Raw genomic sequence first — 16,540 nt, forward strand, 5'->3', positions numbered from 1 at the left:
CTGAAAGGAAATGCCCCCACAGGGAGCTACACTATTAGGTGGGGTGGAGTAGCTGTGGCCCTGTTGGAGGAAATGTTTCCCTGTGAAGGTGGGCTTTGGGGTCTCCTATGCTCGAGATGCTCTCAGTGTCTCAGATCACTTCTTGTTTGCGGATCCAGGACCATGTCTGCTTGTGCTTGCATGACACAATGTCCAGCCATGTGACAATGGACTAAACATCTGAAATTGTAAGCCCCAATTAAATGTTTTCCTTTATAGGAGTTGCCAAGGTCATGGTGCCTCTTCATGGTGACAGAAACCCTAACAAGATACTCTCCTAGCATCTCTTCTGATGGAGTCCTTTTGAATCATATTGATTCCTGAATGACAGCAACAGAATTCAAGCGAAATTCTTTTTCCGCTATGCTAGGTTATATGAACCTGAAAGAATGGGTTGCAATTTAACCCTTCTGGATTTGAACAGATACTTGTTCACAAGTAGCCAAAAGGGGGAGATAACTCAAATGTACATTAACAGATGAATTGATAAACAATGGGCTACCATTCATCTTTGAAAAGGGATAAAATTCTCACACATACTACAACGTGGATAAACTCTGAGACTATTATGCTAATGAATAAGTAAATGTAAAAGACAAGTGTTGTAGGCACCTAGAGTGGTCAAATTCGTATATGGATAGAAAGTAAAATCCTGGTTATTCATGCTGGGTGGGGGTGGGATAGGAGCCAGCAAGGGTACATAAGCACAAATCTTGAGCAAATTGTCTATTGCTACAGCCATCACTGACGGACACTAGACTCTAGACACTCCTGCCTTCCAACATCATTTCACACTAATGACTTCCAGTGAGCATCTAATCCTGCAGCCTCAGATCAGGCTGCAGCATCTTTCTCGTTCTGAGGCTTCTGGATCCTGAGTATCTACCAAGACCTACATCTCTGCGGTATGCAGACATCCATGGATGTACTCTCTACTCTCCAATTGTGTAACTCTACTAAAATCTCCTTTAAAATTATGTAAGCATGCATTCATACATATTCTCTTGGTTCTGCTCCTCTGAGAACTTAGACTGATACAAATGACATGTTACAGTGTTACAAAGATTTGGTACATATATTTTAAAAAAATATTTTTAAAGTAAATAATACTAAAAACATTGAATTATACACTTTTAATAGGTGATCTGTATGGTATGTGACCTTGCATTTTAATAAACTGTTTTTTAAAAAAAATAAGTAAGTGTAGGCCTTCCAATGTGCTAACTTCCCAACTTAATTCAATCAACAGGCACTAGAAGTCCCCCACAGAGATAAAGACAATGATCTGCTGGATGTGGTGTACTCTTAAAGGACTGCCCAAGTTTCCATTGTCTCTTCCTACTTGACCCGCCATCTATTCTTGTTCATTGTGCAATTATTTATAGAGTGCCACCACAGGAGAGGGTAAGAGGGGAGGGGAGAGTAAGCAGAGAAAAATGTAAAGCTCAATAAAATCAATAAAAAAGTTAAAATAAAATAAAATGATGTCTTAAGTTCTCTTGAATCTCTATCCAAATTTGGATGAAAGCACACACTAGTAGCTAGGGATGGAGTTTTCTGGAAAACTCTTGGATTCTCTAGCAAGCTGAGACAATATTTTAGCTGACATCCTGAGTCAGTGATAGCCAAGAGATACTAGGAGGTTCATTAGTCTCACTACCAATCAAGACAATACTCTTCCCAGAGGGAGATGACCACATTCTGATCAGAAGTCTTCTCTCTAGAAATACTCACCAGTAGTTTTCTAGAGACAGCAGAGAGCTCGCCGGTGCCTCCGAGTACTCTCTCAAGGTATTTTTACACACCAGAATAAGCAGACACAAAATGACGCCAACATGCCTTGCAGCTGGAATGGCAGCCAGGAGAGGAAGTGCTCTGTGGAGCACAGCAAGTGATGGTGAAACAATGGAGACCTCGATGTGTTGGAAGTCTGCCTGATACGTGAACGGCATTTTGGAGGTGTGAGCTAACACACAGTCTAACGTGGGACAGGTGTAAAATCTCTAATTCCTAATGGCCTGTGCCATCACCCATTTGGAAGCAGGAATACACTGAGCATGTACTAAACCAATGTGTTCTATGACTTTCTCTTACATCAAGAACAGTACCTAAAAACTAACTGGAAAGGGGAAGAGAGGATCATAGTTTCTAAACTACACCTTTTCCAAGTTAAAAAAAAATGCTGAGAGCTGAAGGAAGAGAGAAGATTATACAAAGAGCAGAAAGGATGATATATGTTATGGCCGTGTCAGTGTGGTAAGGAGGGAGGAGGAGGGTGAGTGGTGAGGGAGGGGGGTGAGTAGTGAGGAGGGAAAAGGAGGGTGAGTGGTGAGGAGGGAGGAGGAGGGTGAGTGGTGAGGAGGGAGGAGGAGGGTGAGTGGTGAGGAGGGAGGAGGGTGAGTGGTGAGGAGGGAGGAGGAGGGTGAGTGGTGAGGAGGGAAAAGGAGGGTGAGTGGTGAGGAGGGAGGAGGAGGGTGAGTGGTGAGGAGGGAAAAGGAGGGTGAGTGGTGAGGAGGGAGGAGGAGGGTGAGTGGTGAGGAGGGAAAAGGAGGGTGAGTGGTGAGGAGGGAGGAGGAGGGTGAGTGGTGAGGAGGGAGGAGGAGGGTGAGTGGTGAGGAGGGAGGAGGGTAAGTGGTGAAGAGGGAGGAGGAGGGTGAGTGGTGAGGAGGGAGGAGGAGGGTGAGTGGTGAGGAGGGAGGAGGAGGGTGAGTGGTGAAGAGGGAGGAGGAGGGTGAGTGGTGAGGAGGGAGAAGGAGGAAAGCTGCTACCACGTTATTAAGTCTCTAAAATATTCCAAGCTCTGTATCAATAAAACCATATGTATATTATAAACCATTTCTTCATGATAATCCTGGGATGGTGAGAGTCTTCTGGAACATCAGGCCAGAAGCAGGTTCAAGAACTAAATGTTCCAAATAAACATCACTTTAGGTTTCAGCCCAACACTAATCAACACAGAAAATCTACAGGTCTGAAGAGATTGCATAGCCATTTCATCACCGCTGTGAATCCCCTCAGGTACAACAAATTGTTTTCCAACTATTCTAGCACCTTTTCCAAATACTTGATAAATAATAAATAGAATCTATGTATTACATATGGGGATAAAATAATTCATTCTTACAAATTCTAGTGTCAAACATCCAGTTACATACACATTTAAACTCACAACTCATACTAAACTAAACCATGTGTCATCTTTTCAATAAGCTCCAAAAGCATATTTCTATCCATTCTTGCAAATAATTACAACTTTAAACAATATTTCTGGAAATATATTACAATTTTATGAGTATAAAAGTATTGTTATATAAATGTATTTCTGTTATCTTCAAAACACTATATGCATATAATTTTAAAAGCTAAAATTAAATTACATTTAAAAATCAATAGTTCTTACCTACCCCAGCCTTAATTCCCAAAGTCCAATGGTAGTAATTTTCAACTCTTTCTGATCTTTACTATTGACATTCACAGTTCAAATAATATTCAACTGCCTTTAGCCGTCTTTGATACCTATGGGATTCTCCTGTGCAAGATGAGAGTCCAGATCCCTAGCCTTCCACACACACTCACACAGTCCAGATCCCCAGCCTTCCACACACACTCACAGTCCAGCCAAATCCTCTCAATTTAATTATATCAGAATGTTTGGTTATAATAAAATTTAGTACTTGTACTATATTATAATGGTTTAATATTGTTCATAATTGAACCCAATACTACACTATGTTTTGTATTATATAATCTTTTCCATTTATTTCTCATGCTAATAATCTTCTCACATTTTTATTTGGTTGGTGTTTTTAATTGCAGCTGCTTTATTTTCCCCATACTTCAGCATACCTAGAAGACCAATCTCAAGATAGATAAATACACTGGGTGTTTTTATAGTGCATTGCAATTTGTCTTGTTTTGTTCTGATTTCTTTGGGCAATCCTCCTAACTTCCAGGCCCGACACAGGTGATGCCCAGATTTCAACCTGAAACTTTGCTTATATCCAATGATGGTGGGTTTTAACTGTGAGTTGACTAGCTGGAAGGATACTCAGATGACTGGCAAAGCACTATTTGAGTCTTTGTCTGTGACCCTCTTTCTAAGATTGACATTTGGACCAGCGCACGCTAGAAGGGAGACCCACCCTTACACAGTGTGGATGAATGTACCAGCCTGGACAGAACAAAGACGAAGGGCAAACCAATCTCTCCCTTTCTCCTCTGGAGCAGGTACCATCTGTATCCATGCTTGGACTTCAGAACTCCAGGTTCTTGGGGTTTCCAGGCTAGGATGGCAAGTTGCCCCCCTCAGTTTCCCAGACTCTCAAACCTCTGCACACCTCCCAGCAGGTATCCCAAATGTTTTTTCTCCTGTCTCCTTTGGAGAGAGCAGGTTTCGCCAGAGTCTCCTGGACAGGGAAGACAACGTTGGAGACACTGAGTCACTCTGCGAAATCATTGTTCTACCCCTGCATTTGACTGCATGTGGTCAGGCTCGTCTCCAGGTGGGCACCAAATTCCCTCAGAGTTATTTAATTGTTTATTTATTGGCATATTTCATTGAAAATGCACCTTCTCACATAATATATCCTGATTATGATTATGATTTTCATCCCCCTATTCTTCCCTACCTCACTTTCCATGTAGATCCACCCTTTTTCTGTAACTCATAAGAAAACAAACAGACATCCAAGGGATAATACTAAAATAGTAGATAAGATAAAACAACACATTGGAATAGAACAGAACCAATTAACAGAAAGAAAAGAGTACAAGAAAAACAGTAGATACAGAGAGCCACTCATTTGTACAATCAAGAATCCCATAAAAACACAAAACCAGAATCTAGAACACACACAGCTGTAGAGTTTAAAACAAAGAAGAGAGAAGAGAAGAAAAAAAAGAAAAGAAAAACGAAAAAAGATAAATTTTTTGAGACCATGACAAAATATTACAAGACAAGGAACACCAATGATCTCCTTGAGTTTATTTCCTGTTGGCATCTACAGCTAGCCATGCAGCCTATACTTAAGAGTAGTTTTCCCCTCAGTGAGACTTCCTTGAAGAAACAAAATTTTCATTTGCAGGTGGTTATCAATTGAAGTTAGCTTTGGGGACTGGGAGAGAAGCCTGTGTCCACTTCTCCTTAGAGTGTTAAGAGCCCATCTGGTGCAGACCTGTGCAGGCCCTGTGCCTGCTGCCTCAATCTCTGAGTTCATCTGCATGTCGGTTCTGTTGTATTTAGAAGTCCTTATTCCCTTGCTGTCCTCCATCCCCTCTGGCTCTTACACCCTTTTCTCCTCCTCTTCTACAAGGTTCTCTGAGCCCTGAGGGAGGGATTTGATGGAAAAGTCCTGTTTAGGGCTGAGTGTTCCCAGGCCTCTCACTCTCTCCATAGTTTATAGCTGTAGGGCTCTGTGTTTGTTTTGATCTACTGAGGATGGAAGCTTCTCCAACGATGGCTGAACATGGTGAACAATGATCAATGAGGACAGCAGAATGTCTTCATGGGTCATTCTATAGCTACGTGCCTTTAGTGATACAGTAGGTATGGCTTTACTCTAAGTCTCTGGGCTATCTAGTCTCAGGTTCTTAATCACCCAAGCAGTATTGGGTAAGGACTACATCTCATGGAGTGGGCTTTAAGTCATATCAGATATTGGTTGGTTATTCCTACAAACTTTGTGCCACCAAAACACTAGCGTATCTTGTAGGCAGGACAACATTATAGGTGAAAGTGTTCATGGTTTGGCTGGTATTTGTGTTTCTTTTTGGTAGCATGCAGAGCAACTCCCAGAGTATCAAGCCTGTTGGGGCAAAGTCTCTAGGTAGACACCAGCTCAACTTCTCATGTTCAAAGAGTTGTGTAGATGTTGACTACAGCTTGTGGAGAATAACCTATAACAATATAACCTTGTCAGTAGCCTTGGTTGTTTGGAAATTCCCATGAAACCTCTTTGGCTAACAACTCAATTAGATGTAACCTATTCCTGGTTCTGGAAACTTCAGTTGGTGACAAGAGATGTCCAGTTGGGTCTCTGCTTCCCTTTCCTTTTTTTGGCAATTTTATTTATTTAGATAGCCTTCATATTTGTAGATAGTTTAGGAAGCTTCCACTGCATTAGGTACCCATAAACTCTGATCAGGGTGTATTTCAGTTTTCTCTGGGGTCAACTGCTATTCTTGAGAAGTTGGAGACTTGTTGGCTCCCTGAGAAGCTATGTGTGACTTATTCTTTTACCTGTCAAAACCTTTGGGAAATGTATATTGTTTTTATTCACAGACTTTATCAAATGTGTGTTGGAGCTCATCTTGGCTTCTTTCAGTATGTCTCATTCAGCGTTCCTTTTCTAAAACTCATTAGTTAGGACTTTGCAAATGAAGCCTATATTCTCTCTTTTTTTTCCCAGTTCCTTTTTGTTCTGCTGCCCGGGCAATTTCATCGGCTGTCCAGTTCCTGTCAGAACTTTTAATTTATGTCCTTGTAGTTTCAATTTCCAAGTCCTCTTTCATGGATATCATGTGTGTATTTTCTCTAATCGCTCAAAGAATATCAATTATTGCTTTTAAAATTTCTCTCCTCTTTGATCCAGTTTCTCTGAATCCTCTCCCTGGCTGCTTACTAAATTGATTCTCCTTCGTTGCTATGGGAGGCCATCCCTTGGCTGTCCAGCCTGAGACTGAAAACAGCAGAGCTATGTGACATGTATCTTTTGTTATCAGTACCCAACTTAACTGCTAACTCAGGATCTCCCACTGACCCCAGAACCCACTGTTACAGTGCTCTGGCTCCCTAGCTTGCTCCTAGGACCCTGCCCCGGCCTCCTATATTCTGAGAACACAGGTAGGCCTATACCCACTGGACTTCCTTGGTGTGCTGGGGAGTCGAAGCATCATCACTGTGGCATAGCAAGTTCTGTGCCTGCTGAGTCCCTGCCTGAGCCGTCTCACTCCACATACAATGATACTTCGAGATGTGCTTCTTTCTTTACTTAACAGACAGTGGATCTTAACATCAACCACATTGTTGACTAAAAAAAAAAAAAAAAATCTGTCAGCATCTCTTTCTTTAACCAGCAACATTCTTTAGTTTGTTTTTGTCTCTGTGCGGTCTATTCTATTATAGACCTATTAGGCATTCCAGACCCAGCCAACTGCTGAGGCCCATATTTGCGAGAATGGGCACCACGGAAGGCCAGCAGATTCTCCAGAAGGTCTGCCATGGCTGTGGATGTAGACTCGCTTGCACTGTGAACCTAGAGTTGGTGAACTGTGTGATTCTAAGAGGAAATGTTTACCCTCCAGGTTTTTATTTATTCAGTGAATAAATGGGTGGCATGAAAAAGTATTTTTTAAATATTGCGGCTTGCGTACATGAAAAAAAGTGTCATGAAAATAGAGTCTGTCACACTGTATCCAAGTAGATAGATCAATCAGTTATATATTTTCCTTCACCAGTCCTGGCCCTAAACAAATGGCACACAGAGACTCCCTCTTTTGTGGGTTCATTGATCAATAGCAGGAGATGGGCAGTTGAGAGGAGGAAATACATAAGACAGATGGAGGGGAGAGAGGACCACACAGCTGGCCTCCATCACCTGCCTGACTTGTATGTTAGTCAGGAGGTCTAAGTTTGTGTCTACTCATTGCTAGCACAGAAATTTGAACCAGACTTTGTATTACATACACATAAAAACCAATTCCAGACAGAGACAAACAAATTCCTATCTCATTCATTTCAGGTTGGAAGGAGATCCCTTAAACAAAATTCTAGCCTTAAAGATTGATCAATTGGGTCATATTAAAATAAAGAAAAATTTACACTTCTTAAATGATATTCTAAATGAGGTAAAGAGTGGCATGTCTTAGCTCATTTCTGTTGCTATAATAAAATACCCAAACCTGCATGATTTATAAAGGATAAAAATAAATTTTCACTTTTGGTGCCAGACACTCAGATAGAGAGTGCCAGTATTTGCTCAGCTTCTAGAGAAGGTTTCATGTTACTTCAAAAAAAAAAAAAAAAGACTAAAGGCAGAAGGGGAGTAGGCATAAATAAAAGAGGGAAAGGGGGATTAAATTCCCTGGACAGTTACTTCCCCCCAAAAAGCATCCATTCACACATAAGGATCCCACCTCATTACCCCAACCTCCCATTGTGCCCAAATTTCCAAACTCCAGTTTTCACCATTGAACAATTTAAGTTCAAGTACAGGAATTGGGGGAAAGGACATCTAACAACAGGCCAGAGTGATAAAGGTCATCCGCTTCCCTTAGAAGTGAATCAAAACTGTTCTGGGTGCCCAGTATAGAGAAGAGAGAGTTCAGAGCAAGGCCCCTACACTCTCCCAATGAGTGACCCTGGCGTGGAGGCTTTCCCACCTCACTCCACCACTCTACAGCAAAACCCATCAGTCGAAAAGCCCAGTACACAGCTTTCCTAGTGCGTTCTTATGAATGAAGCATGATAAGACAGGAATCAGTCTGGGAATTCAAACGTCAGCAAAACAGAGACGACACGACGAGCAAAAGAAGCTCCAAATACAAATTTCAGAAAATTTAGTTATAGAATTTTAAAAATATAATTAAAATCCTTAGCAGACTAAGAAAATACTGCCTCTTTATAATAATTATAAGATGCTATGGAAAATAATTACATGGCAAGAAAAAGCTAGTCTAATCTCCCTCTTCACATACAATTTGACGATATGGCAGAAGAAATCTAACAGAATACAAAAGAGGAAAGATAGTCATTTTTACAGTTAATTTTGACATAACTTAGTGATTCCTAAGAATCACTTAGGAAGAGTCTCAGTGAAGGACTGTCTAGACCAAATGGTTCTGTGGGCATCTCTGTGGAGAAGCATCTTGATTGCGCTAACTAATATGCCCACTTTGGGCAGCAACATTCTGTTAGTTTGGTTCATGGCCTGTATGAAAAAAGGAGAAAGTGAGCTGACAGTAAGCGTTCATGCATCTATTGTCTTTGCTCTTGGTTATAGCTGTGATTAGCTGCTTCAGCTTTCTGCCTTGACTTCCCTGCAAGAATAGACTGCGGCCTGGAGTTGTCAGCTGAACAAACTTTCTTGCTTAAAGTTGCTCTTGCCAGGGTATTTATCACGGCAATGGAAACGAAACTAGGATAGTCATCTAAGTATAACTTCCAGTTTATCCATTGTGCACCAAGTTACAGAAACCCCAGAAAGTGAAGAACCAAGAAAATATTAGAAGAAAACTCTTGTGTTCAAACAGAAGACAGGAACGTCTCAGAAGCTCAGATTCAAAGAGAACAACTCAGTAATTTCCAAAGAGAAAGCAGAGATCACTAAAGAGGGAAGGAGAATTAGATGTAGGCCAGATTTATCATCAGTCACAATGGATGTCAGGGACCATGGAGCAATGTCTTTAAGGCTTTGAGGGAAAATAAGTTGACCAATGTATCACATAAATGTCAATTTTGGTAAATGGAATGCCATAGCTGTTCACAGAAGATGATAAAGAGAGTAGAGAGAGAAGCTGAAGGTGGGCATGCCAATATTCTCATCCTATGAGTCAGGAGCCAAGGGATGCTATCTGTGTTTGGGCAATAAAGCAAGACATAAAATAGATGTATATTATGGAAGGTAACTAAACAGAGGAGCTAAAGACTGCTATGAGACAATGTTGATTAAAGGTGGGAGAAGAAGAGTGTGGTAGAAGCCTGTAGTGTCCCAAACTGTTAATCATGATAGAAGAGTGCAAGTAGCAGACTCAGTGGCATTGTGATAAATAGTTGTGGGAGTTAAAGAAGGGGGTTGCGAGGGATGAGGCAAGGCAATCTTCCTGTCTTTCATTATAAACCCTTCTGTACTGGTTGCCTCTCTAATCATAGGAGTGAGCTACAGGGAGAACTATCTGAAAGCAGACAGAGTAGAAAATACATCCAGAATGGGAAGTAGGATTTCGTGCTGTAGAGAAGATCGTGAGTGGATGGATGGATAAAAGGCGCTATCAACCACACAAGTGATAAGGGCAGGGAAAGTAGCTGAGGGGTAAAGTGCAGCAGGCAGCATAGACCCTCCAGAGTCTGCAGCGTCCACGGCGTGCGGATCAAAGCCTAGAGCACTGATTTGGCCTAGAGGTCAGTTTGACAGCCCATAGGTTAAAAAGTAAAACTGGGAGTAGTATGGTCTAGAGATCTGAAGGTAAGACTAAAGAGTGATCCAGGGTGAAACCCTGGAGAAAAAGCCATCTTGAAGGGAGAAAGTAGTTTGCAAAGGGACTGAGACAGAACAGAGCAGATGGCTCAGGCAGTAAGGTAGTTAGTGACCTTGCAGGCACAAGGTCCTGAAGTCAATCCCCAGGACTCACTTTTAAAACAATGCTGAGCATGGTGTCACATTCAGGTGATCCTGGTGCTGGGGATGTGGAGCCAGGCTGATCTCTAGGGCTCGCTAGCAAGCTAGCCAAGACTACTTGGCAAATTCCACTCCAGTGAGAGACTGTCTCAAGCAGGTGAATGACTCCTGACACATAACATCCCAGGTTGTCCTCTGGCCTCCACACAGACATGCACATGTGTGCACACACACACATACACACACACATGTGCAAACATCAACAAAGCAAGGAAAGAATGGGAACAGTTTCCGGAAGCCAAGTGAGTAGAGGTTAAAGGAAAAGAAACTCAGATGTACATGAGTCCCACTCCAAAGGGCCAGAACTCAGCAAGGGCTCAGGCTGAGTACTAAGATCATGTGTCGGAAGTCCACTCAATTAAATGCAGCACAGTACTAATACATTCAATACAGAAATCAATGAAGACCTTGACTCTGGCCATAAGGAAATATCTGTGGCATTCCAATGTGTCTGTGCGGTGGGATGCTGTGTAGACTTCTACACAGATGATGTTCTAGACTTTACTGAGCATGTGCCAGGCAGTCAAATCCCAGGCAAACTGAGATCCAGCTTTTCCATTTGCTTACGAAATGAAATCTACAGTCACCTGTATTATCGTTGCCTAAACTAGGGCGTATCCCTTGGAAGAACATATTCAAGCTGATGTGAAAACTACTAGCAGTGTGATGCTCCAGAAACACATTTGCTCAAACATGTGTCTCCTAGACGACGAGGTCACTGGTGGAGTCACAGAAAAGAGCTAACCATCACTCGCCCCCTTTTAGAGCATGTTCCCTGGAATGGTCTATTGTGTATGTCTCACATCCCCCAAAAAATGAGGAGGACAGGAACACTGAAAGCTTTGATGAGAAGTGTGCACAGCATGCTGCTTTAACAATTTATATGAAAGCACATATTTAATTACTGAATAAGATTTTATTTCAACATGCGCCTGTTGTTTTAGAAGGGGAAAATGAATGGCAATCAGTACTATTGAGAACCAATGGGTTTGCCTTTGGTATCGATACAGAAGCAGTATTTGGTGTCTGCGCACCACGGCAACGGGGACTGCTGACAAATAGTGCCGTTCTCTTGGCAACTTAATGAGTTGGCACAAGGAGAACTCAGCATTATTGGATCTGTTCTGTATGCAAGCTTCTATCTGCTGCGCCCGACCACTAGCTAATAGATTCTCTCTGCTGCCTTCTTTCTTGTTCATTTCTTACAGGCTAATTTCCTTAGTATCAACACTCAGAGTTACCCCATGGCATAGAAATATATCATCAAACTTAAGCAAGCCTAACTACAAAAAAGATTTAGCCTGGAGTCTAGCACTCTTCATCCAGAGCATTTATACTTATGCAACGATGCCGGAGTCTGTCTGCTATCTTGTATCTGGGTCTTCTGTATAAGATCCATTACTCTGGATGCTAATTTGAAAATTAATTTTAAAAGGGTAGAGGGGAAAAGAAACAAGCTGCCTCCATTTTATCTTGCATTCCCTGATTACCCTGACCCTTGGTCCCTCTCTATAAGACTGCTGTGGGCTCCACCTCTGTTCCTCTTCAACTTCATCTCTTCTCAGGTTACTCTAGGTAGAATACCTAGCCCGACTCAATGGTCCAAGCTCGCCAATGTTTTCCTGCCACACTCAGAATAAACCTACAAGTCCTACCCTTGGTGGACAAGCCCCTGGATAATTTGGCAACTGGTGTCAGATCCTGCCTTGTAATTTGAGATTTTTCCTTACTTATTTTGCTTTAGCAAACAGGACCCCCACCCTCACCCCACAGACCACTGTTTCTGGAAAAGGGCAAAAGCCTGGAGAATGCTATGCACTTCCTGCTTCTTCTTCAAAGAGTATCCACAGGGCTTCTAAGATAACCACAGGGCTTCAGACTTTTCTCAAAAGTCACCCACCCCATGACCTTTTTATAACTATTCTGCCCAGTACAACTCTGCGTTCATCTCTGTCTTCATCCTTGCGCCCACCTTCTTCTTGCGACTAGCTATGGTTTGCTACACCTTCTTCTCACGACTAGCTATGGTTTGCTACACCTTCTTCTCACGACTAGCTATGGTTTGCTACACCTTCTTCTCACGACTAGCTATGGTTTGCTATACCTTCTTCTCACGACTAGCTATGGTTTGCTACACCTTCTTCTCACGACTAGCTATGGTTTGCTATACCTTCTTCTCGCGACTAGGTATGGTTTGCTAGAGTGTGTTCTCCAAAGATTCACACATTCGTGAGCTGGAATCGAAGCGGTGCAACCCTTAAGAGGCCAGGCCTTGATGACAGCATTGTCTTCATGAGGAATTAGCACAGGGCTCTCTAAATGGATCAGTTCCCATGAGAATGGGTAACTAAGGATGTAGTGTGTCCTCCTCAGTTCAGCTTCTCTCTTCCCTCATTCCCGACTCTCTCCATTCCTTCCTTTCTTTCTTTTCCTGTGATTTGCTCCTCTCACACACCCAGCCACCACACCGCATCCAGAAGGACCTCACCGTTGATGAGTGGGGGGTGGTACTGCACTTTGACACTGCTAAGAGCAGAGACAAAGAAGCTCCCAGCTGTGCTAAGCACTGAGACTTGGGTGTTTTGTTTTTTATACTAATAAAAGTAAAACTCATTTTCTTTTGCTTGCTTGTTTGTTTGCACCAGGTGTCGCAGCATCACCCAGCTGGTCTGCAGTTCTTTATGTAGACCAGGCTGGCCTCGAACTCACAGAGATCCACCTGCCTCTGCCTTCCGAGAGCAGATATTGAAAGCGTGTTCCAGTCGTTCCCAGTAGAAACAATGTTCCAAGAACATATGCCTAATCTATGTGATATCCTGGGCTCAGCTCTTACAAAACAAATGGTTTTCTACATTTAGAGACCCAAGGTTGCCACAGCTGGGGAAACTGCACCATTCCGGCTTCTATGTGGTTTCTGAATACTCTTGAAAATATGTTAGTACAGAGAAAGATCCTTATATGTATATCTATCATATATACGTATGTATATATATATGTACATACATATATAGTGTATCATATATGTATAAACACACATATACATGGATCCAAAGCTACATAAACTCAGTTAAAATTGTATATTTTACCCCATGTGATTTTAAATACTTGACTTTTACTTCCAAAAGTAAAAATATGGTCTAGATGAGATGAGACACTGTTTAAGCAATGACTCAACACTTCAACTATTAGTGTCATGGGTTCTTCATGATGAGAAACATTTTTTCCATGCTGGTGTTTAATTTAGAAGCTGAAATGGACTATTGAGCAACTTGTTCATCCAGTTATCTTTAACAAAATAATGTTTCATCCAAAGATGAGGCCATCAGAACCAAGTCACCCCCATTCCTTTGAAGATTTTTTGAAAGAACATACTTTTTTTCATGAAATAAGTGATATTTGTCAAACTGAAAACATTCTGAACATGATTTGAATTTTCCCAAAAGAAGACAGCTTCTAAATATCTAATATTCCTTGAGTCATGTGCACAGGTAAAGAGCTGTACTTAAGGCAACAGTTTTGTTTTTTAAAAATTACTCAAGTACTTTTTAAAGCTTAGTTATTATTCTTTTAGGAAACTTCAGAATGAGATGAAAATATGCCAATGCCTCATTTTAACAACAAAAATGATATGAAAAGATAAATCACAGGCTAATTTCTCTCATGATGGTAAATACAAAGACCCCATATAATGTTTTATCTAACTGAATCTGGTAATATATAAAACATCATTGTGAGCCAGTTGAATTTCTAAATTCTAAATTGGTAACACTCTAAAAGCATGAATATAACTTCTCACATTAAGAACTGGAGACAGAAAAACTATATATCCATTTCAACAAACACAGAAAATATACTTGATAAAATACAACCCTCATGATCTAAAGCTCTTAGAAAAGTCGGGACAGAAGGCTGCTCCCATCCCGCCCCTATTATACATGAAAAATTACTATGGGCACATCATGGTTAATGGTTAAATGTTGAGAAATTCCCTTCGTTATCAAAAGCAAGAGGAAGGCTAGCCATCAGCCTTCAGCATCCCTTAGGGGCCTAGGCAGGATACAAGGGCACAAGGAAGCAAACAGTACAAAGATTGGAAAGCCAAGAAACAAGCCAGCATAGTTCACAAATGTGAGATTGTGTTCACGGGGCACTGTGCAATGGTCACAGAAGCTTCCCCACCAAGTGAAGGTCAAAAGACCAATGAAATTCCTTAACAGCCTCCAACAAAAAGTGAAATCCTAAAAGAGATAGCAATTGCCACAGCACCAAAACATACAGAGTGCCTGGTAATGATTCTAATGAGAGATACACAAAGTCTGTGAGGAAACACAAAACAAAGCAAAACAAAAAACAAAAAGCACAGTTTTGCAAGACATTTAAATAGACTTAAATAAGAACCCTGTCTTATACAAATGACAGTTCTTTCCGTATTGATTCATACTTTCAACGTATTCCCTCAAACTTAGTATGAGCATTGTAGGCCTTGACTAAGTTGATTCTGAAAGTTAGTATGAACATGCCAAGAGGCAAGAATTGTCAGAAGAAGGAAACCAGCGCACTGGGGAACAAGAGCAGGCGCTCCCCAGTGATGTGGAGTTCAAGCACAAATGAAATGATCCATATGGAGAATAATGGGATTATTTTGGGCAGCAAGCAAATGGCCTTAGAATTAGTGAAGTGTGTGTCTGTGAAAGAGGTGGAAAGGTGGCCAAGAAGGAATCTAGAGAGGGATATTATCGACTGTCAACACCCTAAATTAGTGAGGCACTGATAGCGTATAACTCATGGTCTATGGTGTTTGGGGCATGTATGTTGTAATTGATAATAAAAATAAATAAATCAAATACGTAAATTTAATAACTGGATTTAGGAAAATATTAAATATGTGTTTCATTGTCATAAACTCGGTAGGACTGGAGAGTGCTAAGAAACTCTGAAAATGATAGTATGACTTTTCTCTATCTATCTGCTCCTCTTGTGACCCCATCGGGCTCTTTGTTAAGGACCCGTCCACACTGCTCTGTCCCAGAGTCTGGGATTAAGTCCAGCTCTGAGTGTTACTTTGATCTGTGGCTGAAGTCACTCTGCATGGTTTCACCAAAGGTCTAGTGATCGGACACAAATGAGAATCTTGCCTTCCTTTCCAGGACAGATAGATGCGTAAGAAAAAGCAGGAAGCATGAGAAGCTCTAAACCCATTTGCTTTGTCACCAAATCGATAACAAGGCCAAGCGCAAAAGGAACACGCTGTGACTCTATGTCTACATGCAATGAGCCGGGAGCGAGGAACCTTGGCAGCAACAGACGGCTGCAGGGAGAAGAGGAGACAACGGTGTCCAGGGCAGAGAGACAGATGAGGAGCACTGGAGCAGGAACAGGGCCCAGACTGGCTGGGGAAGTCACCTCTCCCCACAAGCCCTCTCCATTCCCACAGGCCTTGTCTCTGATCACCTGGAAGTGATTGCCTTCCCACATTTCCAGCCCTTGGCCTCTATGCCCTGGGCCCTATTGGCTGGAACTCCTACAGGGAGGTATCTGGCAGCAAAGCCAGGTCCCAGGGAGAACAGCTGTGGGCTTCTCTGAGCTCTCCGCTATGACCTTAGTCTTCGCACAGCTGCAGACGCTGGAATCCCATAGTCCCAGAACTTTAATATGTTCATGAAGGGGCCCTTTGTGGTCACGGAAATGGTTACTAAAGTTAACTTACTAACTAAAAATTCTTTAAACATATAAAAATGATTTTGAAGTATCTTATACAAAAACATAGTAACAAAAAATATATTTAGTATACAGAAGCCCCTAGCTGCTCAAACCTGGCCTGGAGTCATCTACAGCTGTTCCTATCCTGTCAATACCCCTTCCACATCTGTATCAAAAGAGCCAGAACCTAGCCCAGTGTGACATTATCTTTTTTTTTAGATCTGTCTGTTTCTCCTCCTACTGCCATTGTCCTACTTCAGATCCTGCTTCATGACCCCCTCTGTGACTTAGCACAACTGCCCCATCCCCTCCCATGCCTCTAATCTACCCATCAAAGTCCTGGGTCCTGCCTTCTGCCCACAAGTCTGCTCAAATCTCCTAACCTTCTGAAGGTTGCAGGAGCTCCC

The 16,540-nt window shown here is 41.9% G+C and overlaps 1 protein-coding gene across 8 annotated transcripts in view; it reads right to left on the reverse strand.

Moving 5' to 3' along the window:
* Csgalnact1 (chondroitin sulfate N-acetylgalactosaminyltransferase 1) overlaps positions 1-16,540 on the reverse strand; it is a 329,616-nt gene that overhangs the window by 133,780 nt on the left and 179,296 nt on the right. Inside the window, exon 5 of one of the 8 annotated variants that reach the window (XM_075986920.1) lies at positions 1,774-1,914. The exons of the other annotated variants lie outside the window; for them this stretch is intronic. The gene's annotated coding sequence lies outside the window, so the exon portion shown is untranslated. The remainder of the gene's footprint in view (positions 1-1,773; positions 1,915-16,540) is intronic. 8 annotated transcript variants of the gene reach the window in all.

This window comes from Microtus pennsylvanicus, chromosome 9, assembly GCF_037038515.1.
Source record: "Microtus pennsylvanicus isolate mMicPen1 chromosome 9, mMicPen1.hap1, whole genome shotgun sequence".
Lineage (NCBI taxonomy): Eukaryota > Metazoa > Chordata > Mammalia > Rodentia > Cricetidae > Microtus > Microtus pennsylvanicus.